The sequence below is a fragment of the Hermetia illucens genome, chromosome 3 (genome assembly GCF_905115235.1).
Source record: "Hermetia illucens chromosome 3, iHerIll2.2.curated.20191125, whole genome shotgun sequence".
In the NCBI taxonomy this organism is placed as follows: domain Eukaryota; kingdom Metazoa; phylum Arthropoda; class Insecta; order Diptera; family Stratiomyidae; genus Hermetia; species Hermetia illucens.
In genome coordinates, this window is record NC_051851.1 from 160150998 (window position 1) to 160178008 (window position 27011).

Below are 27011 nucleotides of genomic sequence, written 5' to 3' on the forward strand. Positions count from 1 at the left end.
TAGGCACCTGAATAATAACATTGCTCATCTAGAGAGTCGAATTGGAACTATAGAGACATTGGTGAAAAATCTCAACAGGGAGAAAAAGGGAAAATTGGAGAATCGCAAAGGAGGCATGCTCGGAACTTAGAGTAAGATAGTCAGTATTAAATTTTAAGCCACTGTCACCCGAAGTAGAGTACTACTCTAGCGGTGCCTAGAAACCAGTGGAACCTTGAGACACTTACCATAGCCGTGGAGATGGGACAAACTAGTCTACATTCCAAAAGCGAGCGAAAAGATCGTTTTCATCATTTTAGACCAATTTACTAGAAATCCTTTGTATTGAACAGAGTGAAGAAGGTTTTGGACAGTTATATTTGAAATAAGGTTCCCATGAGTCGTTTTAATTGGGTCAGCTCCTTCGTTGTGTGGCATAGGGCTACATACTCGTCTTCATTGTAGATAGAACTACGATTTTCTGCTTGGCTAGTGCCCATAAAACAGTGGGGTTTCCGAACTTCTCAGTGTCTCCTTCGACGACAGTATCGGTAGATATAGAATAGATTGGAGTCCGCCGCCTACTGGATGGCGCATCGCAATAATTTTGTGGTGCAACTTACCCTTTTTGCATAGCGCATGGACCAGTTCCCTTTTTTTTTTTGAGCGAATACTAAATTTATCAAAAAATAAAAAGTTTGCCTTTCTCCTTTGAACACTTCAATTCCTCACGTGTCATTTTACAAAAATTCACGTGTCCTGTATCGATGTATGGTTCCGCACCGGATCCTGAAATATCATCAAACTTGAGAATTCACGCGAGGCTACCGAAATATCATTAAGCAAGACTGAAAACCTTAAAAGTAAAAATTAAAAGAGTAACGGCTCGATCACTTGCGTGGAGCCGTAAAATTACGGACCTGCGCGCTGCGATCGAAATGGAAGATATACTGGGGTCTTAAGCTGAATCGATGGTTCTCCTCCTTCAACTGTATGAAACGGGGCATCTGCAATATAATGGCCAGAGGATGCCAAGGCAGGGAGGCAACCTCCATGACCGCGCCTGATCATACATCTGATGCAGGAGAACCATCGATTGAGGATGTGATCCATTTTGGATCCTCCATTTCGATAGCGGCACTCGGGTCTGGAGTTTTAAGGCCCCAGAGCGTGTTCATGTCGTTATTTTTTTTAAATTTTTTAATTTCCAGTTTACACAGCTTGCGTGATGATATTTCGATAGATGCACCCGAGGTTTGATGATATTTCAGGGTCCGGTGCGGACCCACGCATCAGTAAAGGACACGTGCATTTTTGTATAATGACGCGTGAGGGATCGAATTGCTCAAAAGACCCTCTCCCCTTTCTTGAGCCTGGCCACCACAGAGGCATGCAAGCACGTGCCAACGAAACATGGGGTTTCAATATTTGCGAGTGCACCTTCACGGTTAATTTCGCCATCTTTGTAGGTTTTTTTGGATAGTTCTCCCCTTTTGGTAATATCAGTCCAATCAAGATGGTCGTTTGACCAACGCCCATCCCACTTTGTCACTACACTCTTCAGCAATTTCCCAAAGATCGGTGCAACTCTAAATCGATCGGAAGTGTTCTTATTTCTGATGACATCATGACATGTTTCGCCACTGGTCCAAAGTAACATTTTCATTTCCATCATTGCGAGGCGCGGTTCATTGTCTTCTATGGTCGGGGAAGACTCAGATCTTTAGGGCGGATGATTCTCCCGTAAATTTTGTATTTGACACGTTCAATCAGCCGAAGTTGCAAACCGACAGTTTTAGTGAATGTGATTCATATCCTCATCATATCGTATGTTCAGCTTTTGAATTAATATATTCCAGAGCGAAGGTGAGGCAGATTCTGATCAGTTTTACTCTACCCAGGCAAATGAGGCTTTCAGCCATCAAAAAAGTTTTTTGACAAGGGCAGGTTTATCGCCATTATTTGAGAATGCAAATTCATAAATTCTAATGGATCTTAAGAAGATTTTGTATGCATGATGTGATGTACTGAGAAGCCTGGTTTTCAGCGAACCTCATAGTCCTGCTGCCAATGTATTAGATTGCTTGCGAGTTGATGATATGACATACCTGATGCCCCTCTCTTCCATCCGGTTTGCACTTAGGAGTTGAGATGCTAAAGTGTCACCTTCCGTTTGCTTCCCTCGATCTTGAGAACACTCCTGCTGCAGCAAGATTATCATGGATACTGAGCCCTATTTGACATCTTAACAACCGCTATTATTTGGGGTACTACAGAATCCTCTGGGTATTCTGCTAAGTAATGAGTTGAACACGGATTCTTTCTCCTTGCGGCTTTTGTCGACATTTAAGGCAAGTATGAATGTCATTTGTTTGCTGTTGGTAAAACAGAAATAGTTGGTGCTCATTTAATGCAGTCAGGAACTTTTCATTTAATCTAGGAGACGTCAATTTCACCATCTTAACGTTAGCATAAAGCAGTATATGCTATGACTGCATTTGCGATCTCCGTTGCTCCTTCAATCGTATCTAAATGACTTCTCTTAGCTTGTTGTAGAGGAAAACGGTCTATATTCCAAGCTGCTTTCGGTGTAGGTTCATCAAACATAAATCGGGAAGCATAGCCTTGATTTCAAAGAATTCCATTACTGGGTTGCATACTTCATTAAAATCGAAATCTTTGATCGAAACGAATTTCCAATTTCCAGTCTTTCTGGACTTGAATTTCGTTCAACATAGTTAGGTAAGTTTCCATCAGGGTCTAGGTTTGGGAACTGATGATTCATTGTGGCTTTTTATAATTTTGCGCCCGCCATTGTTTGGGCTGCCTGATGTTTCTCATATTTCCATGTTCATCTGGTGAGTGCCTTTTTGTCAGCTCCATTCGGCCTTCCAGTTAACCTAAGGTTATTTGCGTTGTTCAAAGCTGGACTCGCTAAGTTTGGTGGTTACTTTTGCTTTGAGCACTGGAGTCAAGTCGCCAGCATTTTTATGTATCTTTACTGCGGATGCAACCTAAATTCAATACCACCCCGTTTAGCTTCATAGCTTTCATTTTCCGGTTTTCAGCTTCCAGATTCTATTTGTGATTTTGGAACATGGGGAAATACCGAAGGTGTTAAGACCTCTTTGGGGTACATTGTTTGAAAGCTCAATTGACACCTTGTCTATGACCTAGTTTTGTCCTATTGGGTTCAAAATGCAGATGATATAGTTCATGCATGTAATCCGTTATTTATGTGGGGGCTGGTTGTCAAATACTGTGGTTCGTGTGACTTTTGCAACGATCCTGACCTTCCTTCCTACACTAAAGTATATGTGGGCCGGTTTTCTGGTGGATTACTCGCTTGACTTTGCAAAGGCAGCTGTTGTATTTTTCCGTTGATGTTGTCTGAAAAGGTGACTCCTTTCTGCAGGTCTCTGGCCAAACCTTGAGATCACTTCCACTGCTTTCCGGTAATGAGGATAATGCAGAAATTTGTTGGGCGTAAGTCAACTCATTTAGTGTTGTCTGGCCTGCAGGTTCAATGCCTCCCTTCGTCAGAGTGGTGGAAGGATTACTACAAAATTTTTGAAAGGAGTAGTACTAACGGTGTAGTGGTGGAACCGACTGAAAATCGGATTTTTACTTTTAGGATTGAGATACGCTGTGGCATTACTTCGATCTTGTCATTGCTTTTACGTATGATTTTTTTATTTTATAGTTACATTAGCTATAGATTTTAAAGTTAACGAAATTTAAGTTGTTTTTAGCGATGAGAGAGGAAGACCAGGTACTCTATATTCGGCATAAAAGTGAAAGAGGATATGGAAGTACTAGTACTGATAGAAAGTGGTGCATAAAGATTAGTAAGACTAAGTAAAACGAGTGAGCAAATCAGTCATGAGAGTTGATGGATTCACAGCCAAGAATGGTCCCCCTTAAAAATGACCTGTCAATTTGAATTTCCTATGATTCCCTAGCCTACATAACGACGAAATCTATGAGCGGTACTAAGACCGTCAAGTTGTGGATAAAATCCGGCTCAATAGGTTACGGTGGGCGGGTCACTTATTCCGTATGGATGAGGATGTTTCAGCCCGAAAAGTCTATAAGTGTAATATCTATGGTTGGAAAAGAAGGTGAGGCAGATCCTTCCTGAGATGGAGCGATGGCATAGGTCAGGGCGCCAGACAGCTTTTAGGGATATCGAATTGGACCTCGGCGCAAAACCGGGATATCTGGAGTTCCTTATTAAGGCAGGCCTAGACCGGATACCGGTTGTTGCACCGTTGATGATGTTGTCAATGTGAAGCAACCTTATCAGCTAAACTATTATCAATTCCTTTTCTATCCACCATTTTAGATAAAAAATTATTTAAGCCATTTGATTTCTCGTATATAGAGAACCATGGCGGCTTTCGTTAGTCAAATCTATAAAGTCCAATTTTCGAGAACACTTTAGTTGATTAGAGTCATGTGCTGCTACCCTCGTTGTCATTTCAATGTTATTGTAAAAACCAATTACTATCACACAAACCCAACATAATCCTTCCCGAGTAACATACTTTCCCATCCACAATAGATGTCCTACATCTATGATCCTACATCCCAAGCGGATACCGTCTACTCCATTGAGCCGGCATGCATATCCTCGGACCTGATAGTCAGTTTGATTCTCTTTCAAACTAGAATCAGACCAAAAAAATTCACTTTTCACAAAAAAATTTTCAATTCATATCCAGATGACATACATTTTTTTTTTAATGTTCAGAATGTACCCTTAATGGACCATAGAAAACGAGGAATAGCCTGTTGGCTAGTATGGAGTTAACAATAGGAATTAAAGAGGAGCACAATAGCTAGAAATGCTTTAAATTGAAACCATATCTTCTCAGCTATGGATGATGGTCTGACCGTGTTGCATCCAAAATGAGGGTGGCAGCGCCATTTAATTTCGTCCAAGCTATATATGGACGTTATGAGCTTGGGAAATAATTGAATGGCTTATTTGCACAGTTGCAGTAGTTATAAGGACCATCGAGGGCCCGAGGGATTTCAGTAAAAATCAGGAAGGCATAAATGCAATGAAGCAACCACTTGCAGAGGCCTTCAGTTTTCGATGGATGACAACTGTCAGGAAATGCATTGCGTTAATTTTTCATCCCTTCCGTGAATGCTTAATTAAATGTTAATAAAAGATAATGATTGCATCAGAAACCCGTAGGCATGGGAATGGACGTAGTTATGAATTTCGCATTATTCCCTGCAGTTAAAGTAGGAGTCATACCTACTTCGTCTCAGAGATAGTCGGGTATCACCACCGTAGCCAACACGTCATTCCTGGGGGCAGTTTCAAATTAATGGGATTTACGATGACCAACCATATCATATCAGGATCGCTTAGAAATTCGCTGTTCCAAAGTAACTAATCGAAACTATTTACTTCATCCTCGCAAACATTCCCGACTCCTAATTGCTATTTCGCCGGAAAACCATAAAATAGCAGAAATTACAGTCATAACTTTTCACTTGCTCTCTCGCAACTTGAAAGAGCTGACGGGGACATTAAGCGAGAACAATAAACTACCCTGCCAGGATCATTATTATTGGGTAGGTACCAAGTTCTCTGGCACATCGGCCAATCTACTTCGTGGAAGAGGGTATTGTTTGACCTAGAAAAAAACTATCCCCATTTAGTTACTTGCTCGGAATTCAATGGGGAGAAATGAGCAAAACAGAAAAAATCTAGATTATAGGAGCTAACTTGGCCGTTCGGGAGTCGTGACTGTGTCGATTTATTGTTCTCCGGATCCCAGCTAGGTCACAAGTTCGCCAATCCGATGTGCTCGTCGGTGGCATAGTCCGCAATTCGGCCGGCCGTCTACACTCTCCTCTAATCATCAATTCGATAAATGTCTTTAAGGTGTGTCAAAGGTCAATCGGAAACGCGATACAGAGAAATAAAATTTTTGTTTTTTCGTAGTTTACGGTGTACTTGGAATGATTGATTGACTGCATGGTGGTTACAGGGATGGGTATTGGGGTGGGTGTATGAATGGGCGAGGGCTTCTGTGAATGAAGTGAAGTTCAGGCGAAGTTCAGTGGAAGCTTTCAGCAGCGAGGAATTTTGATTAATTAATTTCTGCTGTTGCGGAAATACCTGCATTTTATATGAGCGCAGTTATTGGGTCAAAATCGGTTCAAGAGGGCTCCCATTATCAATTTACTGCTGAAGGTAAACTAACCATTACTGGGAAATTATAATTTGCTAAGCCAATTACACTCTGGATTTGCGAGAGCTACTTTCCTCGAATAAAATTACATCAAACATGCTATTTGCACGTGCCGAGGTCCTACATATTGAGTAATTGGAATATTTGATTTGAATGGTTTGACCCATTTTCGATTAAGCTACACTGATTGGATTAGTTTCGTGACAACTTATTCACCAAAGGGTTTCGGGGGATTAACGGCTCGAGTAAATATGAAAAATGTTAGATGATTCACCGTAGCTAATCTCTGGTTGACAGGGTTAAACGAATGGAAGGGGCGAATGGTAAACATTTAGCACAGCAAACCTTTCTATTTAATTCCCCTGGAGTTGTCTAACCAAACTAGAAAACCCCAAAGTTGATTGCGAATAGTACCCAATATGCTGGGATAATGCGATGTGCTTAATAGGATCAACCAAAATTTCACCAATGCCGAGAAGACTTCCAAAAATTGACTTTCATCGGAAAAAAAATTGGCAACTTAGAAAACCACGAAAGGCGCCCAATGTGGGTTTACCAGAGAAGTGTTTTCTGGCTTTTACTAATTTAGAACTCTTTAGAGAGAGGAAGCTTTACGGAAACAATAGGCTTTCCCTACCACTAAAACTTTAACAGGAAATGCGCTGATTGACCCATATTGTATCAATCGTTGAAACTGTCGTAGTTGAAAATTTTGAGAATAGAGAGGCTGATCACATCTGTCAGATGCGGTTTTACTTTTTACTATATGACTTTATACCACTTCACTTCAGCAAGCCTTTTTGCCATCCTGATTTTTCAAGTGGTGGACCTCGGCGCAAAACTGGGATGTCTGGAGTTCCTTATTAAGGCAGGCCTAGACCGGATACCGGTTGTTGCGCCGTTGATGATTTTTCAAGTATCTCAGAGTTAACCAGTTCGCTTACAAAACTCACGAATTGCTGAGGAGTTAAGTACCGATCGTGTACTTTAGGCGCGGGTACTGAGTACTCATCCAGTTTCAACTAGTCTTGTTTTCGCAAAAGTGGATCTACTGGATTCGAACTACATTCCCCTTAAAAGCTACTTATGTAAGCACTGAAGCCAAAACAAAACTATGATGTTGATGACGATGACTTAAGTAAAAAATCAATACAAAAGTCAACTATGCAAAATTAGATTCTAGTCTCAAGTTGGCCACATATTAATTACATTGGAATCTAGCTCACAAGAGACAAACTGAAGCAGGCCGCTACTGCCAGCACAGCTGACACGAGGCGCTAATTGACAGGTCTTGCCTCTAGGTTAACCGCTACCCCAAGGTTATACTACAGCTGGGGGTGAAGAATCTACAACATCTGCGATAAAGAAAAAATCTAAATGATAGCCTCCTACCGGCGACTCTAACTTTTTAGTTAAATTGCTACGAAAGAAATCGGGCAAGGCTTCATTTGCTGCAACTTACATATACCTTAGCTGAGAACAGTGAGTTGGTTTTGGAGAAGCTACAAAAATTGAATCTGCGTCCCACGGATTTATCATTAGGCAAAAGAGCTTACAGAAACTCACATTGGAGGCATGAACCACAACTGCATTGCCGTGGTGAATTTGCATCCGCTGACGCACCGTACTGCCACCGATACACTGCACTATCACCACTGCGGCTGGTGGTTTGGCACGAGGCCGGCACGCAAACTTCCCTTCTTCTGGATTAGATCGACCGGCGTGAACGGCCAAAAATTAAAGAAAAAAAAACATTGTGGCATTGTGCAGTGTGTTGATGATAGTTTGTTTTGTCTATACTTGAGCTTGGTGAAGTAGAACAGCAACCAAAGAAGCACCAGAATTCTGCAGACAGACGATTGTTGCTGTTGATGGGCTAGTGCTACTACATCTACTCTGCCAGGACGTTGCCAATCATCGCCTTCGCGCACTAAATAGAAAATATGGCAGCATCATTACTGAAAGTAATCTCTCCCAGCAGGTTAAGTACGATGTGCAGTGCTCAATCAACATTACTGGCCCCCCGATCTTCCCAAAGGTGCGTCCTATATCACTCCAGAAGCTAGCTGTCGCGAAGAAAGGGTTTGGCGATCTTATCAAACAGGGTATTTGCAGACCTTCTAACAGCTGCTGCTCATCACCAGGGGAGGTGAGGAGGGCTTGCGGAGATTATAGGAGTCTGAATGCTCAGACCATTCCCGACTTTGCGCATTCACTGACAAACTGCCATGTTTTCAGACGTCAATAAGTATAACCAAATCCCTGTTGCTCCCGAAGATATACCGGAAATGGCTAGTTGCACACCTTTCGGCCTCTTCGAGTTCGCCAGGATGACATTTGTCTTATGATCTTTCTCAGAGTCTGTGCACTTGAACCATCTCGAGTGCATTTTTCAATGTCTCCTTGATGCAGGTCTTGTTCTAAAAGTTAAAAACCGCAAATTCCATTAGAAGCAGATGAATTTTTTTAGCCACATGATCACCGATGACAGAATGCAACCAGACCCAGACAAGATTGAAGCGATCCAAAACTTTACCCTACTGATCACGGTGAACGATCTGCGAAGATTTTTGGACTTAAACTTAAACTTCCATGCCGTTTCTTGCCCAGAGCTGCTCATCATCAACCGATTCTCCACGGTTACATGCCTGAGCCTAAAACCAAAGACTCCCGCAAGGTTCCTTTGTCTACTAAGGTCGTTCAGACTTTTGAAACAGTCAAACGACAGCCTGTTGGTGTAACACTGCTGCATTTTCTCGACCAGATGCACCCGTACCCATGTTCGTTGATGCCTCAGACACAGCGATAGACGCCGCTCTTCACAAACGGATGATTAAAACCTAGCAACCATTGAATTTCCTTCCGAAACAATTCAACCCAGTTTGAAGTAACTATAGCGTCTACATGAGCTACTCTCTGCGTATTTCTCCATTAAATACTTCCGCTTCTCCCTTGACAGCAGGCCGTTCACCGTATTCATGGACCACAAGCCCCTTACTTGCGCGCTTAAATAAAAGTCCAGCAAATGGTCTTCGCGCAACTTCGGTGACTGAGTTTCATCAGCCAGTTTACTTTCGGCATCCATCACCTGTCTGGAAAAGACAACGTAGTTGCAAATGCTTTGTCTCCCATCTAGGAGGTCACAGTCCTCGCTATGGTTGAATATATGGCAAGCGCCGAGGCGCAGGAAGACGAAGCAGAGCTTCAGACCTGAAGACAAACTCCAAATACAAGTTCAAGGAGTTTCCTATATTCGGCTTAAGCTCTTATTTACTCTCCGAGACCTAGGGGACCTAGGCCATTCATTTTGGCCGATTTTCGCAAGGAAGTATTTTACGCAGTACGCTTTTTTGCGCACACAGGCATCAGGATGACGAACCGGTTAGTCACTGGAAAATACTTCTGGCTATCCATGAACAAAGACCTAAACTGTCGCAAAATCAGCAAGCACGTAAGAAAGAAAGTAGGCGTATTCCCTAGGTCGACCAAGCACTTCCACACTATTCATCTCCGCATTTATTAACCCTTTGCAAGACTCACACCGACACAGGTATTGCCTCACAATCATCGACAGTTTTACGCGATGGCTTGAAGCAATACTTCCGACTGACATTTCTGCACAATAATGTGCCAAGGCCCTCTGTCGAGAATAAATCCCGCCGTAATCATCATAGACCACGGAATGCAGTTCGAGTCTACTCTTTTCTCGGAGTTAGACAAGCTCCTTGGTTTGGAGGCCGCCTTGATGGCTCGCGACGATCCGTCGTATTCAATCCTTGCCTTTCGTCCTCCTTTACGTTCGCACAGCCCACCGAGAAGAGTTCATGGCTAGCCCTGCGGAGATGGTGTACGAAGAGAATCTGCGACTCCTCGCCGACCCTGTGCTAGACATTAGAGCAGGGTTAAGTGACTATAGCACCCTGCGCTTGCAGAGGGACGCAGTTCTGAAACTGCGACCGACTCCACCCTCACGACACATGACGCCGGATCCTCATTAGGGTGGACGTTCCTCAGAGGTTGCTGCACGCACGATACGTGGATCCCTTCAAGCTCGACGTGCGGGGAGGGCACCAAAAAACGCCCGCGAAGCGTCAGGTTCACCCGGTAACTCCATTGGCGGGATCACGTTCCGGGTTCCTCCACTGAATCCACGCTGTTTCAGCTGCGAGCGAGGTGATGTGACGGCACGTCGTATACATGAACCACAACCGAATTACAGTGGTGAATTCGCCTCCGCGAACGCACTGTACTGCCGCGCGACACTGCACTGCCACCGCCGCGGCCGGCGGTTTGGCACGATGCCGGCGTGCAAACTCCAATTCTTCTGAATTGGACAGTCGGCACGAACGACCGAAAGTTAAAGAAAGAAAACGTTGTGGAATTGTGCAGAAACCGATGATAAGTTTTGTTGAGGATGCTGGGAGTCCTTAGTCCGCACCAACTTAGTGACGGACCGGACCACTTGGGAAGCAACTTACTTCCTCTTTTGTAGTCCACGGACTCCTCTTTTTCGAGTTAAACCTAAGTTTTCAAAAAAGAGTGGAGCGATTTTCATCTGTCGTTACTTTCAGTCACGCTGCACCCAGGGCAAAGGTGAGGCAGCGTCTGATGAGTTGCCTCTGCCCTGGACGAAACCGTCAGTCAGCTTTTTCGTTCATCTTTCGATGAAAAGTTAAACTGGAAATTCCGTGGAGTCCCCGATTCGCTAACAATGTGGTAACGCCCGTTTTCACGCACAACACAGTGTCCATATTCGCAAAATGCTTCCGCCCGCATTGGAAAAAAATCCCCCAATTTGCCAGGGTGTTCAGTGTGCAAGTGACTAAAATGCTTCTTCCCGGGTTGGAGAAAATCGTCTGAATTTGCCAGGCCGATCAGTGAACAGTGACCAAACTCGTATGGTAGCTCCAAATGACCTCTAGGCTTAAAACTTCATCGGTATTACGGTAGCAGCCTTTGGTATAGTATATCCTGCCGCTACTATATTATAAGCACATAGATGGTAGGTTTAGTAATGGCATCGAACCGCATTAAGCTGCTTTATTTCGGACCACACGAATGCCCAACGGATGATCTATAAATTTGCACTAAGGGTCCGGGTTCCACTTACTGGAAAACATACTAATTATTTTATTAGAATTGAGGAAACATCCCACTGAGGGCTTTTGAGTAAAGTTGACTTCGAATTCCCCCAAAAGCAAGGAACCCACTATGGTGGAACTTAATAATAATAATCTTTGGCGCAACAATTCATATTGGACCAGGGCCTTGAAGTGTGTTAGAGCACTTCATTCAAGATCTTAATGGTACGCTACAGTACACTGTAGGGGACAATGTGGCCAGTATTGCGCTCGCCTGAAATTATTACCCTGATTTGACTCAGGTACTCATTCACAACTGAGTCCACTGGTATCCGACATCAAATCACGATACAAATCCCACTGTCACCAATGAGATTTAAACGGTGATCTTCCGTACGACAGCCTTGTGCTCTAACCACTCGGCTATCCGGATACGGTGGAACTTGCATTTGACAAAACAAGGAGGAGAGAATGGTTGGGCTGTGGACATCAAGACAAGAGCAGGCTGGGATTGTATCGATCGAAGTGAGCACTGGCGAGGTGCATAAAATCTGTTAAATGGTCATACCAGCGATATATCAGAGGACTAAGCCTCGAAAAAATTTCGGTCCCGCCCGCCTTCCTCGTCAAACTTGAATGAAATTCGTCGTTTAAGGCTTTTATACCAAAATGTTAAGGGCGCAAGGACCGAGATGTCAGGATTCAAGTTAAAAGGTTGGCATCCCAACAATACGTCATCTGCAGTACGGATACCTGGATAGATGACAGGATTTTAAATTCCGAACTTCTCGAAGTTACTTTGTCTTTCGTTGTAACAGAGACTGGGCAAGACAACCGACGGAAGGGCCCTAACAACTATTAAGTTTCCTCTTCCTGCTCCTCTACCTACAATCCCGCCACAGTATGTGTCATTCCGACAAACGTATCCATCTTGATCATATCCTGTGTATATTTCCCTCCCTTGGCGTACTTCTTTGTACGAAGATCAACTTGACAGACTATTAGAAATATTAACTCTTGGTCTATTACTCCCGATCTCCCTTCTCGATAGTTCCACCCCGCCTCCAATTTAACCTCTCCAGAGATCACTTAAATCGCACTTTTGATCATGTCCTCCCTAACTACCCTGTGCACTGCCTTTGCCACTCCCCTCATGCCCCTTCTTATATTGCCCTCGACACAGATAATCCTGGTCTCGAATTGGGTGTCAGATCTCCCGGCTCCACCATCCTGTTGTTCGCAAGCCTTCCAAGCTTAACTTTGGAAAGGCCAACTTCGAAGGGCTGAACTTGGCCCTGCGACATTCAATTGGGCTCCCCCTCTCTTCTTTAACGTGCAACCCAGCACTGAACAGCTTCTATACCACTTTATCAGATTTTCTTCTTTGTTACACTCCTCCTCGCCTAAGTCCCCGCGCTCTTACCCTGTTCGGTTCAAGAGTTAAATCCACGAACAACTTCAGAAACAGACTTCGTGGAGGAATTTCCTGCTCTCTGCAACTTATGCTGACTTCCTTTTTGTTTTCAAAACTCTGGGTTCCAAGCTCAAATTCTTAATCCTAAAGTTCAAAACCGAACATCTGGCCCCAAATTTGCAACTTATGCAGCCCCGCCAAACCATCCCCTCCATCAATGAATTCTCTGGCTCCTCTGCTACTCGTCAACTATATTATGATTTACGCTGCCGCTATTTTTCCTGGGTGTTGTGTATGTTCCCATTCCTCCTCCCTTCCACTAGTGCATGCAGTATACTCCGCATCTCCTACCGTTCACCTTCTTACCCTTTCTTTGTTGACTGCATCGTTTGCAAGCTGGACGCCAATGCCGATGGTCTTCCAAACTTCTTTTATCATAAAACTGTTCAGTCTATTTCCCTTTCCTTTCCCATTTTTTGGCCTTGAAAAGTCCCTGTTTGCTATATGCCGACAACCTTAACCTTAAGTTTGTCGCTATATGGTCGCCTATGGGCTGTGTCTACTTCAATCAAATCTAGACGCTCTGGTGGAATAGTAAACTTGCCAGCCTTCGATTGATTTGCCACAGAGCCAGACGAACGACTCAGACGGCAATAGGTAGGATTGATCAAGGGCAAAAGGAGCATGCCTATAGGGAAGCTCGCAAGAACCTCAAGCTCGCCATCCAGCGGAGTAAGAGCGAATGTTTTAAATAGCTCTCTTTGAAAGCGGACATAAATCCGTGGGGTAGCGCCTATAAAATCGTAACAGAACGATTCAGACGCAAAGCCGCGGGTCTGGACGGCATACCAAATAAGACCCTCAAATTCGCCGTCAAATGTAGACCGGATATGTTCGCGGAGCTGTTCGAAACTTGCATGTCTGAGGGAATCTTCCCTGTACCGTGGAAGTGGCAGAAGCTGGTGCTGTTGCCTAAGGCTGGCAAACCGCCAAGGGAACCGTCCTCCTATAGACCCATATGTCTTCCAGACACTATGGTTACTGGCCGAAAATGCAATTCACGGATGGGGTTGTACCAGCAAATATAGTGTGGTGGTCACCCTGGATGTGAGGAATGCATCCTACTCGGCCAATTGGAACCTTATACGAAAGTCTCTGGCGAGTATTGGTGTTCCCACCTACCTCGCCGCTATTATCGATGGCTACTTGCATGAGCGAACACCGTATAATACCGATGATGGACCCAAGGAGTACGTTGTGTCCACGGGTGTCCTATAGGGCACTGTGCTGGGCCCGCTACTGTGGAATATCATATATAATGATTTACTTAACCTTCCGGTTCTGGAAGAGACCACGGTGGTGGGTTATGCCGACGACATAGCACTAGTTGTTATCGCAAAGCATTTCAAAGGTGCTGAGTTTTACTGAAGTGAAGCAATCAGTACTGTTAAGGTTTGGTTAGAGAGTGATGGACTGGCATTCGCGGAGGACAAAAAGGAAGCGGTCCCCACCACTAAGCCCCGCAAAAGAAATTACGCCTACATTAGAATTGGGAATCGTATTATCACTTCCAAACCAGCCATCAAATACTTGGGAGTAATTACAGACGGAAAACTCAATTTTAAGCACCACGAGTATGGCTTTGGGAAGGATGACGCTGAACGTAGAAGCCGCGGCATACTTACAGGTTGCTCATAACCAGGGCGGTGACTTCTATCTTGCTGTATACATCTCAGCTTGGGGAAAAGCGCTGCATGTTTTAGGCAATGCAGACAAACTGAGTACGGTCTACAGAAAAGCAGCCTTAAGGGTGTGCTCTGCCTTCAGAACCATCTCAAATGATGCAGCGTTCGTCGCCTCGGGAATAATGCCGATTGACATCCTGACAATCGAAATGATGAACATTCATAACACCAGGTTTATCTCTCCCTTATCGCAGGTGAAAAAAGTCGAAAGGGAGAGAGTCATAAGCAGATGGCAATAGCGATGGGACCAGTCAGGAAAGGGTCGTTTGACTCGGGGGTGGTTGTAGTGGGTAAAAATCCCACACTCTGGCGTGCCCAGCCCAGAGTCTTTTGAAGATTTCTACTTCCTAAAAAAAAGACGCTCTGGTGGTCTGCTAGTGGTTAAGCACTAAATGTTAGGGAGTGGCACTCTATGTGGTACTTGCTCAAAGCAAAACCTCATTACAAACTGTACACTGTCTGTCTTTCTATCTGTTCTATTGTTCTATGTGGTTCTTAAGAGGGGGGGAGTTCCCATGTATGCAAAACGGGAAAATGTAAAATTTTTTTCCACGAAATATAGTCATGTGGGGTATCAAACGAAAGATCTCGATCGAAACAGGGTAGTAAGAGGGTCATAAAGCGGTCACTTAAATTAAGGGGCCACTCTCAGAAACTACCCATCAGAAAAAATCTTTGTCGAAGTTATGACACACAACAGCTTGGTCCCCTAAACTTCTCTTCAGTAGTTGTAAGCATAGATTATGGTTCTTTATAGCATAGAGAACTTCTTACCCCCTCCCTCATCTGCTGCTTCGTATTGTAGAGGGGTTAACAGCGTAGAGGTAAGTGTAGAATTTCGTAGTAGGACTGCAGGTGTTAAGTCAGTGTACATTACCCAGGAATTTGATGGGGATTACAGTGGCGGATCTGTTAACCATCTTTAAGCCAGTCGTAATCGGTAATCTTCAGGGTTGGTTTTATAGTTTCGTTGGGGATTTTGCTATGCCTGTAAGCCGCTAGTGAAAACCAAAAAGGAAATATGGTATGAGAAGGGTTGGAGTCGCTTATCGATTCTTTTGTTACCACCAGTCATCCTTAGATTCTTTTGATTTGGTATGAGCTTTTTTAGATAAGTTCTGCTATTTTTTACTCGGATTTTTCAAATTTATAGAGGCAGATATGTGTATCTATTTGCCGAATATTATGCAGAATATGCATATACGTTAACTGACTTTGAAATTGGATTAAACTAAATAGTTTTAAATGTCAATCTCAATCATGAATTTCAGGTTAGATAAGTTACGGTCAAATATGGAAATAATGATGATGAGAATGATAAATGATATTTAGGCTAATTCAGAGCACTAAATGTATTTATTCTGAGCCACACATCAGTTGAAATTTGTGCGATTCTGACGGGGAGTTAATTTAATTCTGAATAATTTTTGACATCAGTTTTTGATGCATAATTAATTGTTTGCTTTGAATCAGTGGAGTAAGCGAAAATGTCGCGTACGTTTAATTTGCCATGAAATTTGGTAAATATGCTCTTTTCGACCAAAATTATTTAATATGGAAAAATCTACATTAATAAATAATTAAATAAAGTAAATTGAGTAGTCATACCGAAACCAAATGGACTGAAAATAAAAGAATTCCAACGAGCAAGTTTGCCGCTGTGATAACCATAAAATTTCGCTTAATATTCATATCACATTTTTAGCACTTAAATAATCACGTTTACACAATTTTCCTTGCCAAAAGGCGAATTACACTTATGCATTTGCACCCTCCTCCCAGCAATTGCAATTATCTCAATTTCACAGATCACAAACCTCCCTCAGGCTTATGAAATTCTCAGCGATTATCATACTTAAGGGAGAGCACTAAACTTTTTTCCACCAACACTTAGGCACTGGTTTTCCATCATTACGGGGATTATATTTCACTAGAAAAATAAATAAAGAAAAACCCTTTTTATTACATGTGATGATGTGATGAGTTCCGCCGTTGCATATTTCCTTTTCATTCGCTTAAACATTTTTAAATTTCACGAATTCTGTTCACCCCTTTGCCAACTCATATTTCATCCCCATAGCGTTCACAATAGCTTGGCGGAAATTTAATTCGCGGAGTGGGGTCAAGAGGGGCTCGAGCATGGTGGGGGTTGGATAGTTGGTAGTTTTTGCGACTTTTGTACTACTTTTTACTTTAATTAGTATAATGGAGTTTTGGGCTTGTGTATACCGTTTTAAGCATGCCCCCACCCAAATTCTCTGCTGGCAAGTTTCAGGCACAAAGTTACTTGGTTAAGGTTAATCCCATTGTGGAAGACATGTCGTGGCGAGACGATTTGCTCGGTGACGAAATTTCATGGGTTGTACGAAGGATATGACTTGGCTTGTTGTCTGGATTGGGGGTAGGCAAACATGATTTCATGTTGATATTTGTGAAGAAGTAGAAAGCAGGATAATAGTCCTGTTTCGTTGGTAACACATTTTCTGTTGTTGCTAGTTTTTGCGGAAGGAATTTTCCTGTGAACAAGTTTTCTTGGTTGGTTTCTTGGCGGATTTCTTGGTTTCGCCTGAATTATCTGTTGTGACAAAAGTAGTTTGGATGCACTAGGGATCAGAGAAGGTGTGGATGTTTGTGTAAGCAGAATTGATGTCAATGGGGAAATGGAAAGAAGCTAGTTTCTTGTAGTCGTTTGTTTCAATAACGATTGCGGCTATAATGAGGTGAGAAATTCTCGTAGCTATCCAAGTATCTTGCGGAAATGGTCAGAAGGTCATGCAATTTAATGTGTTTGAATTGAAAGGTTTTCGGTGTGGGCAAATTGGATTTCCGGCACGAGGTGGAAAGTTTCTTGGTGTGATGTCCACAGGAAATCTACGTCCTTATGCCGAGCTATTCGATTTGAGATGGAAGAAGGCAATAATATGGTTCTATCTTTAAAAATTCAGGTAAAACTCGGTTTTAAATTTTGGCGCCCAACGTGGGCAAAGGGTCGATTTTCGCTCTCTAAAATTCGAGCCTAGAAATTGATGTGGATGAAAAATTTTAATACAAACCAATAATGATGATGGTAGGAACTTCGGAATATAATAGAAATTGAAGATACCATTTGACACAAGATCTTTTGAAAGCTGGCGAAGTTGGTACAGATCAAATCATCTCCTGGTTTTGACAACTTATTTCCACAAGCTACTCTTGCTCCCTTACAAATTTCACCAAAGTTTATCAAAACATGGAAGACACGTGCCGAAAGACACTCCCAGCTATAAAACGGCATAACAATTTCAACTTTGGAGGATACTCTCAGTCAGAATGGCAGAAGAAAAGTAACACCCCAAAATGTAACCTTGAAATTCCCTAAAATATTCTGCCTTAAATAACTCTGGCAGTTCGAACCTTTTTCCTCCAATCACTTGAAAATTTCAATAGGACTTCAAATGAGCCCCCCCCCCCCCTTTCCCACAACTCGAGCCTCCATTTCCCCCTCTGCCAATTAAATCAACCAAAAATCACCATACACTTATTATTAATACGATTTCCGTCTTACTAACAGGAACGGCACCCTCAATTCCATGCGTATCACCCAATCACTTTTACAAATTAAATTGGCGATACCAACAGCCTTTCCTATATACTTTTGCTGACGCACGCACTAAAACAAGCACCTCGTCCGCTCCTTTGATCGCGAGAGCAACCGGCGCGTTTCTCATACCACCGAAACACTGTTTTGTTAGAGGAGTAGCTTTTCTTTTTATCAAACTCTACATTATTTTTAGATATAGATATAAGATATAATTTGATTAATAGGCATATGAAAGTGCATTAAATTCCGAAAAATTTCGATGCATTTTATAGAACAGGGTTTGAAAACTTGAAGGCGAAGATTTGCTTGGTCCATCTTGAGTACAATTAGAAAGTGCAGAATAATCCGAGTAAGAAGTTCCAATTATCCTTGCGAGTTTGGTTTAAAAAAAAGATTGGGATATCTTTTATAGAAAACTGTTCGAAAGTAGACCGAAAAAAAAAACCAGGCGAAGACTGTTTTAAAGCAAATCCGATTTTTTGAACTCCCGCATAACCGTTTATTTTTCCGAAGAACCGAAAATCCGTAATACAAAAACTTAACTAACTAACAAATTAACGGATGAACGAAACACGAATGTAACGAACGAGTGAGCGCCTTTCAACGGTTCACCAATTCGAGTGCAGAATAGCAACTAACCCGTTGCTCCGTAGCCGTTGTGGGTGCCATCTGTTCAGCAGGAACGAGAATCAAGTTTGTTGCAATAATTTTGTCGCTCATGTAAAACATGCCAAACCACCCGCACTGGCACCCTCATCGGTTTGCCCGTAGTAGGAGGCCGAGTGCCGTTTGAAGCACCTACTGAACACTAACCCCCCCATACCAAATCTCCTATGTTCTGAGTCAGCTGTAAGGACTACTTGGTTCATTTGCACCCTGATTCTACCTGGATTGGCGCGAATTGTTCCGAGACCTTGCAATGCAAACCGAGCCTGCACGACGGCATGGAATCCGAGCGTCAGGTGGTTTCTCACGTGTTCACCCCACCCCTCCTACTTGATAATGACATGAGTCTGAGACGGGCTGTTTGCATTCCTAACGATGCATTTCGATGGGGTGGAAAAAGCTAGGCAAGAAAGAATGGGTGGTTTATGGCTTTGTGGTGAACTCGCGGAAAACTATTTCACCATCTAAAATAGTGGGAACAGTAGTGTATGAATCCTTGGTAAAGTCAAGATTAATGCAAAGCTTCTTGAAAATCAAGTGCCCGTGGGGACTAGATAAATAACTTGGGTGGCCGCCTCTCTGTTCGGAGGGAGCTGTATGAAACCAACCTAGATAGAATCCAATAGTCGGGAATGTCCTTCGTCCCTTCAACACTCATTTCCCTACTGCCGATGCTTTTTAAACATTTGGACTTTCTAGGATACCAAATGCTTATAAATTCTCAGAAATTCGATTCGATAAATTCCTTCTGTTACAAGCATCGTCCTTCTTCCACTTTCAATCAAAGTAACTCCAATCAAACCCTAGCCGGAGAAAACAAATTTCGGCAATTCTGAAAAAGAGGAACTTTAACAAAACTTTTCCATATTTAGCAACAGAAAATCCACTTGTTGAAATCCACATGCATGTATCCTTTATAGTACAAGAAGCTTTTCACCTAAAACTTAGGACATTTATGGATGTCGTCCTTGAAGTTAATCTAGGGTGCAACGCGGAGACAATTGGAAAATATCCAACGATAGTAAAAGCGAAAACCGCTCAAGCTTCTGAAAGTAACCGAATCAAGTTTTCCAGAGATTTCACCCTTATTTTTGCTATCACCGACAACACTCAAGTAGAGCTTCGAAAACTTGGTCGTCCCCAAGTTTTCCAAGTTTCCCAAGGATTCCATCCGTATTTTTCCTCCCCCCAGCAACTTTCAACTAAAGCTTTGGAAACCTCCTCCTCCAGTAAGAGCCTTTACCTTTGGTTTGGAAAATAACTACTGGAAAAAGTTAAACGTTTTCTCACATGGAACATGAAGCATAGACAACAAAGTAGAAAATTGTGTTCAGTGACTTTTTGCTAGCCTTTGAATTTGCCACCTAATTATACAAAATCCTATATCACTCTTCCTTGACAAGGTATTTACGGACTTACTAAACCCCTATAAAAACCAAGCTAAAGAAAAAAACGCAAAATCTCTACACTTTCAACATTACTCCCAACATGTCTAGTTCACTGATTTCCATCAAGAACCTTTCCACAACTGCACAGGATATATTTTCGGCCACCTCATTGAGGGGGTGACCAAGAAATATTCGCCTGAGTGGACGAAGTGCCAATCATCGTCATCATTACCATTTGCAAACGTACTGGTCTAGTAATTGGCTTGAAGATTGTAGAAGGAGCACGGCTCGATGACGAGCCCGGTCATATTATATAGAAGTGGCGGTTGAAGGACTAATGGTTTGTGGCTGCAAGGGAGGGGACCAGAATTCTCTACAATAAGCTATTGGAAGGAAAGTTTAACATGATTATGGCAGTAATTAGCGAAATTGTGAACGAGATGATTGCTGTGATTGCATTTGGTTTGATTGGAAGTTTGAGGCTTTGACAAAGATCATAAGTAAGGGATGGAAAGCGATAGGAAGTGGCCTGTTAGCGTAATGAGTTTGGATTAGATTATTTTTGAATAGAGTCGGTCAGAAAACGATGAAGTAGAAGGGCTACTTTGAATTATGGATATAGCATTTCACATATACTTTTTGGTCAAGTATTAAAGCCTTTGGGCTGGTAGTTCAATAGGTAACAAACGCTGGGTTTGCCTGACGGGGGTTTCACGGTGTAATGACATTAGAACCCTATCATAATACATAACACAAACATGCAACATATTAGAAAATGAATAAGTGAGAAATGGACAGTTTGAGGGAAGAGATTTAGAGGCAATCGTAGAACTTTTCTTGAAGAAACGTTAAACGAAGATAAACCGCTTTCATCTCCCGCTTATAAAATGGCGACGATGTAGCCAACGATATGCTGGAATCCGAAACTCCGGCTCAGGAAGTTGTTTAATTCCATGCAGAAGCATCATGGAAGTACATTGCTTTCTTCTATGTAGAGGCATCGTTTAACCGCCTATCCAACGAATTCATCTGATATGAGCTACGGCGTAATTGAGTGCCAGAAGAGTCCGTTGAATTGCTCTGTCGGCATCCAAAAATCAGAGTTAAAGATCTGGCAGGTACACCGAAAATGCTCCACATTCGTGGGTGTTAACTAAGCACACTTTCATTCTCATCACAAACGCTGCCATGTAAACCCTACAACCCTTAGCATCTTTTCATAGTGCCTTACAAGAAACCTATCCCACTATCAGCTACAAGCTCTTCTTGGTGAGGCTTAAACAATCTTTCGAATGCTTGGCGCTCAAAATGGTTCTGGCTCGCAAAGCGGCGCCGCTGCTCCTTTCCTGCCTTCTAAGCCAATGTAGCCTCTATTCAGAGCTTATTGAACAAACCGAGCGTGTTCAGTTTGCTGATGCATTCCCACACCAGTTTGGAATTTACCTGGTGGAACCTAAGTTCCTTAATAGCTGCGTGGTTGTCGGTTAGAATAGCAATTTTCTAGCCCCTATAATTCCTTTCGAGGTTGAAGGAGGCACATCTGTCTGTGGCGTATATTTCAGAATGAAATATGCTGGTGTCCTTACCTATTGGCTCAAAGTGCGTTTTCCTTGAACCAATGATCCCGGCACCTGCTTCCTCTTTTGTAAGTGTTTCTCGTTTCAGTCGTATGTCATTGCCAAGCTCTTCAAGTTTGCCCAGTTGGTCCACCGTGTTTGAAACTTCTTACCGAAGTGAAACCATGTTGTCATGTTATCCCTTAATATCAGTAATTCAGGATGCCGCCTAGAAAGAATATCAACTTGTCTTCGATTTAGGAGATCGCCCTCCTTTCTTACATTTGTATGTGCAGATGGAGAGAAGTTAATCCCAGACGGACGTCTAGGGGATCCCGTTGGACAACTTCTCATTACCCTACTGATATACACACAAGGTAGTCCCTGGGTGTTGTGCTGAATTCAGTGCTGCCTGCCCAGATTGCCACCATATCGGCTGCTGGCCTTGCTATTCTAGTATATATCCAATACAGTTATTTCGGAGTGCATTCCTATTTTTCCCTGCGATGGACCCGCAAGTCATCAGAGCCCTTGACAATAGACAATAGAATTGGTACATTTCGGCACTACCCTTTGGGTATTCTCTAACATTCCGCCCATATAGAAGGCCAGGGTGTTTGCCGCTCCCTTGCGGATTAAGGCATCTTATATCTCTGTGTGTGGTGTGTTATCGAACGCTCCTTCGAAGTCCAAAAACGCACATAGTGCTATTTCCCTTGTTTCGAATGCACCCCGTACTACATCCGTCAGCTGATAGAGACCAGTTTCAGTTGACCGTTCTGCCCGGTATATGTACTGACATGAATTACGCATTAGAACTTTAGTTCTAATACAGTTGTCTAGGACATTTTCCACCGTCTTAAGTACGGACAATGTCAGGCAAATAGGTCTGAAAGATTGAGACAGACAGACCTGTGCTCAATTGCCGGATTTCCCATCAGGCGCGTCCTTTGGTGTGGATAAGGGAATGCTCTGTGGATGTGTAATATGCACTTGGAGGTGTGTGTGCGTGAGCATGCTTATACGCAGGTCGAATAGGTGGGAGAGAAACTTCCACCCGTGGACAAAAATGGCTATGGGAAGGACGCCAAGAGCAAGAATTCAATACGGAAGATAAAAGGAGAGGACAATTTACAGTGCAGAAACTCAGAACCCCAGTGCCGGCAGCCGGACAGTGGACAAGCAGGCGATATCCCTCGACTGCAGTGCCTCGATGGTGGACTACTTGGCCACCGTTGCATCGAACACTACAAGTAGCTTGGAGTTTAACAAGGAGAAAAAACTGGAAAGATGCCTCACAAACTGGTCATTCACTAGTGCATAGTTAGGTGACGAAAGCCGGGAGATCTCTCAGGATTTAATGTTAATCTATTTAGGAGAGATCCTGTGGTCTCGCCCGATGTCAACGTTGGTGAACAAAGGAAATCAGGGAAACTTCCAGAAGGCTAATACATACAGAAGTGCCCAGTAGAAAAACCAGAGGAGCAGTGTCAGAATACAGACGAAAGAGTTGTCCGAATTCATGAAGGATAAACACAATGTGCACCAGGCCATCAAAAAAATGGTCCGAGCCATTCGTGTGCTCGTGTAGCAAGCATCACTCAGGCAACAGAAGTGACACTCCCTCAAAATTCAAAGGGCAACAAGCTTGACAAGAGGAGCAGAGAGGGCGCAAACGATTTTTTGTTTGACTCTCACTGGACGCGCAGACCGGGAAGGCAAACAAAATGACCAAAATCGCAAACAAAGTGACCAAAAATGCAACACGTAAAAGAAGATTACGGCTCCAATTGATTATCATCTCGGAAAAAGGTGATATGACTTATGCCGATATCCTAAATCCGATCCGGAGCTGATGGACCTAGGAGAAAACATCAGCCAAATCAGACGCTCCGAAAAAGAAGATTTGAAGCTGGAGCTGAAGTTTCTGGGCAAAACGGCCGAAAATTTGATGTCCAGTGTTTAGGAGAGCCTTGGATGCAGTAGAAAAATAAGGTTGATACAAATCAACCTTAACCACTGCGAAGTAGCGCAAGACCTTCTCTCGCAAATCATCTATGAGAAGGCAATCCAACCTGCCTTAATCAGCGAGTCTTATCGCAATAATCGGAGCGGTGCCTGGACTGGAAGTGTAACTGGCAAGCCAGATAGAGTTTCCAGGAGTTGGATTCGTCAGGGCAAAAACAGCTGGTCTCTACATATATAGTTGCTATGCTCCACCAAGGATGACGTTAGCAGAATTGGAAGCAATGCATGGAGTCTAAACACCAAGATCATAGCGCTTTCAGCGTATCAGCCGTGATTGGGGCAGTCGGACTACGAACACCTGGGGCCATATCCTGCTCGAAACTTTCACGAAGCTAGACTTCGTGCTTGCCAATACGGGAAATGTTTGCACTTTCCGTGGGACAGGGTCGGACTCAAAATTCGATCTGACATATTTGGGTACCATATTGGCAGGGAGAATGGCATGAGTTGTTAGTGAGCATTATACTCATAGCGACCACCAGGCAATTTTCCTCCAGATCGAATATGGGTCATACGGCGATGTGCATTGCCGCGGAACTGGAAACCAGGGCTGTTCCATGGAAAAAAATGAAGAGAATGAATTCATAGGGTGGCCACAATTCCGGTGGTGCGGCTACAGGTAAGGTAGAGGAAACATTGGGACGCATAACGAAAGCATGAGACGCTGCTATGCCGAGGCGTCGAGTCCACGGAAAAAAGCGTTCAAACTATTGGTGGAATGAAGAGATCGCGGAGTTACGGGATGCATGTTTTCGAGCTAGACGGATCTGGCAACGATTTAGAGGAAGACAAGAAACGACAAGTTTGAAACATCGAGGTAGACTTAAGCAGGCTATATGAACCAGCAAGCGCGAATGCTTCAAAGAACTTTGGGCAAAAGCAGACCAAAATCTCTGGGGAAAAGCGTACTGGGTGGTTATGAGGAAGAAGAAAGGGCGAACACCGCAACTGACCTGCCCGTATCTTCTGCTCTATATCGAGAGACGCTCTTCTCTCAGGATAAAGGAGACCGCAAATAACACAAGCAATCATTGGACGTCTACACCATACCTGAGGTAACTGAGGAGGAACTTGCGCAAATTTGCCGGAGAATTGGTGATAACAAAGCATCCGGTCTGGTTGGTGTTCCCAATAGAGCTCTTAAGCTCACTGTTAAGACGAGACCAGACTGGTTTATCAGCGTATTTGAGACATGCATGGTAGAAGGAGTTTTCCCCGACCAGAGGAAGAGGCAAAAACTAGTTTTGCTCACGAAGCCGAACAGGCACCCACAACACTCATCTTCATCTCGTCCGATTTGCTTTATCGACACGGTAAGAAAGATGTTGGAAAGGGCCATCTACAATAGACTGCTGCTACCTATCATTGAATATAAGGATGGACTATGGAAGCGACAATTTGCATTTCGACAAGCCCACTCAACGGTCGACGCCGCAGACCTTGTTTTGAAGCTGGCTCGAGGCGAGATGTCGTCTAAAAAATGCTGCGCCGTGGTGACGTTGGAAGTGGATAAAAAGCTGACTGGCTAAAAAGGGTGTCCCTAGTTATTTTACTAAGCTCCTCGAAAGTTACCTTTCGAAGAGAACACTTTGGTACGATACGGATAAAAGATGCAAGCAGAACACCGTCACCGCAGGAGTACCACAGGGCTCAGTGTTGGGTCCCCTCCTGTAGAGCGTGATGTACAATCGGGTCCTTGTCCTTCCCATGCCATTGAAGGCCACGATAATCGGTTTCGCAAATGATCTAAATGTGGTTGTCGTCGCGAAGCAACTTGAAGGCGTTGAAGTGTACGCTAACGAAACCATTAGTGCCATAAAAGCGTGGCTTGAGATGGTTCAACTTGACCTTGCGGAACAAAAGACGGAGGAGTCTTGATTACCAACCATAGGAAGAGGAATACGGTTACGGTGTTGGTGGTCATCATCATTTCGAAACCGATTATCAAATACCTAGGGGTGATGATTGACGCTAAAATCAATTTCAAGGGACACCTGGACTATGCCTGTGAGAAAGCGGCAAATGCCAGCGTATCATTAGCGCGGATGATGCCTAATATTGGAGGCCCAAAATACAGTCGCAGACTACTTGTGGCCGGAGTGGTTCGCTCCACACTATCATACTATTATACTAGCGTGTAAGAGTAATCGGAGGAGGGTAAATATGACTTACCCCTTAGTGGCGCTAAGGGTTTGCAGCGCCTTCAGAATAATATTAGGCGACGCAGCCTGTATTATTGCGGGAATGATCTCAATAGACATTCTGGCAAATGAGACACGCTGCCTGTACGAGAAAAGGAAAATGAATCCTCTTGGAAAAAATGCAGGATACCGAAAGGCAGCAAGGCCAAAGTTGCTGGAGAAGCAGCAACGGTGGGATGACTCGAAGAGGGGTCGCTGGACCCACACTTTGATTCCCCGTATTGAGGAGTGGATCCAGCGACGACACGGGGAGATTAACTACCGTCTGACGCAATTCCTGTCAGGACATGGTGGTATCAGGAAGCATCTACACTAATTCAAGCTGGATGATTCTCCCTTTTGTTCTGAATGTCGTTGCACACCTGAGGACCCGGAGCATGTTATGCATTTTTACTCGTAAAACATTCGCATGATACTAGGAATCCTCCAGGTTTTTCGCGTGGAATTTATGCCCAAAGACACAGAGGGTGTAAAGTGAATTAGGATTGTGGAAAAAACCTTCATAACAACACTATGGTATAATTGAACTTATATTTATCTACATCCTTACGGTCAACATTATTAAATGTGATAAAAGTTTCCAGACAATTTTCCTGCATATTCAGAAGCAAAAAGAAAGTTTTAAATAGATTTGGTCGTGGCTTCCCAAACCTTCTCAATAAACAATAAACCTTTTATCCAGCAGTTCATATAATTTATTCAATTGACCATGTATGAATTTATGGGATCCGTGGAAACTTTTGTGTTGTAGATATAGATTCGTCGGAAACGATAGATTTTTTCCTAGGATTGAACATACTTTCCCTTGCCTTATACATATGAATACGTGTGTATTCCGCATGTATCTTACGTCAAGAAAATTTTTATTGTTAGGTATCTGGTTGCAATTTTGCCTCTACATATTCTTCTGTATCTAAAGATACTTATTTATAGGTCATTTGGAAAATTTATTGTGAAAGTTCAACAATCACTCATACGAGTTATGTCTGGCAGAAATTATTGATGAAGGAACATTCCTTGAGTTGGTAACTAAGTAAGTAGGTCGAAGTTGGAACCGTGAAAGGGGTAAAGGTTATTCGCCAAAATGTTGCGTGGTTTCATGTAGTTAAGGAATTCAATGTTTCGCTTGCTAATAATAACGACCTACGTTCTATTACC

At 43.2% G+C, this 27011-nt stretch overlaps 1 protein-coding gene across 2 annotated transcripts in view; it reads right to left on the reverse strand.

Annotated features, from left to right (window-relative positions):
• LOC119652414 overlaps positions 1-27011 on the reverse strand; it is a 307544-nt gene that overhangs the window by 141465 nt on the left and 139068 nt on the right. The window contains exons 1-2 of one of the 2 annotated variants that reach the window (XM_038056532.1): positions 17950-18726; positions 16043-16364 (exon numbers count right to left, since the gene is read on the reverse strand). The exons of the other annotated variant lie outside the window; for it this stretch is intronic. The gene's annotated coding sequence lies outside the window, so the exon portion shown is untranslated. Of the gene's footprint in view, positions 1-16042; positions 16365-17949; positions 18727-27011 lie in introns of those variants that run through there. 2 annotated transcript variants of the gene reach the window in all.